The following is a 1,762-nucleotide window of genomic DNA, read 5'->3' on the forward strand; positions in this document are numbered from 1 at the left end:
GCTGGGCAGGTCTTGTACTTTACATTTACTACATCCTGTTTTTTTTACCGACGTCTGCAGGATCTCTCCTATTTTGGTTTAGAACTAAACTCAATCTTGAGAGCACAAAACTTCCTTCTGGTGCTGCAACAGTAAGCATGCAGAGAACAGTAGTTGAAACTAACCCAGACGACCTGCGGGTGAGCTATTGAACAGCAGGTACATGCACAACCACTACTTCTCACCCTACCTCTACAAATACTTCTTCACCTCCAACTGCAGCATCAATTCTGGGTTCCTTCTGATCGAGTTGGGAAGCTGTAGTTTACCATTCAGCAGCAGTTTAGCTTCTTTTTATCTTATTGGTGCAGCAGTTTATCTTGGCGAGATGGACCCGCATGGGCCTGGAGGAGGACCGGGTTCAGGAGGCCATGTAGGATGGGGCCCAGGAGGGTGGAGTCTGGTTCCACCTGGCGGGCCTGGGTTTCCTGGTGACCCTGGCCCTGGTTCCTGGGGGCCTGGGTTTGGTGGGTTCTTCGGATCCTGGTAAGTTGAGTTCTCAGCTAACTGATGGAAGTGATCATTCATTCAGTCAGCATGTGAATTGTCTTTTCTTCTACAAAATCAGTCTATTCACTCGGTAGATGATTAGTAGTTCAGGGATGAAGTGTAATATTTTCAGCACTAACTAAAACCACAATTCCTAAGGGATAAAGCATGTACAAGGAGTTAAATTTTGTAACTCTGAATCTCTTTTGTTGTACACGTATACATCTGAAACTCTGGGCGAACGCTTCTTCTGTAGCATCTATCTCCTGTGCTGCTGCTGCCTGCTCCAAGATTGCTGCGGCCCTCTGTTCGGACACCCGGGCCCTGGCGGTACGCCGCCTCCTTTCTGATAGCCTGTGGAGCTGCGGGACATATCAACCCCAAGAAACGACACACTTGACAATAATTTCTACACTAAGTATTCGCTGAAATACGCAGTTGTGTGAAGATATTGCGCCTTGGGAGTTCCCCTTGCTACTATGTAAACACTAGTGAAAAGCATACTTACTGTCTTAGTAGTATCAATCCTGGCGATCATTATTTCAGTCATAGTTTTCAACTTTTCATATCCTCATGAACTGCAGTGTATGAGTTGGATCGAGTATGAACATGCTGACTTCTTCTTTTTGTGTTGATGTATAAAAAGTTATGATCAAAAGTGACTGTTATGTGGCTGCATCAAATATATGTTTATTTCATTACCCTTTCGGGCTGAAGTGACTAACTGCTTCGTTTGATGCTAAAATAAGCTCGCTTTTGACGTATTTTCGGAGTATTTTACTCTGCTTTTCTGGTTGTGTGAAAATGTATGCTAGTTTTCATACCATTTTGCTCTGCTTTCGAAGTAGTTTCAATTGATTGGCTTCATGTCTCTATTTTCATGGGATGAGTACTTGCTTTATTCTATTTATCTAGTAGTCGTGCGTGTCCGTCCAGTTTCTCTCAAGCTGCCTCCGGGAGGTCATGGGCCGCCACGTTAGGTGGCTTGCCATTGGGGTTCTGGCCTGGACGCTTTGGACGGTCCGTAATAAGCTTGTGATTCAACATGTGCCTCTCCACCATGCGACTGACGCGGTGTTCAAAATGTGTGGGGTTTTGCAGTTCTGGCGGTCGCTTAGCTGTCACCACGTCTAGGAGGCCATCAACACTCTTACTGCTGACCTCAGGACGATGGCTCTTCGCTTGGCACCGCCGCTTCCTGCAGCACCTTCGGAGCCGGACTAGAAGCTTCGTT

The 1,762-nt window shown here is 46.2% G+C and overlaps 1 pseudogene; it reads left to right on the top strand.

Annotated features, from left to right (window-relative positions):
- Nucleotides 1–236: 236 nt before the first annotated feature.
- On the top strand, nucleotides 237–1,235 carry LOC123445401 (annotated as a pseudogene).
- The last annotated feature ends 527 nt before the right edge of the window (nucleotides 1,236–1,762 follow it).

The sequence above is a fragment of the Hordeum vulgare genome, chromosome 3H (assembly GCF_904849725.1).
Source record: "Hordeum vulgare subsp. vulgare chromosome 3H, MorexV3_pseudomolecules_assembly, whole genome shotgun sequence".
In the NCBI taxonomy this organism is placed as follows: domain Eukaryota; kingdom Viridiplantae; phylum Streptophyta; class Magnoliopsida; order Poales; family Poaceae; genus Hordeum; species Hordeum vulgare.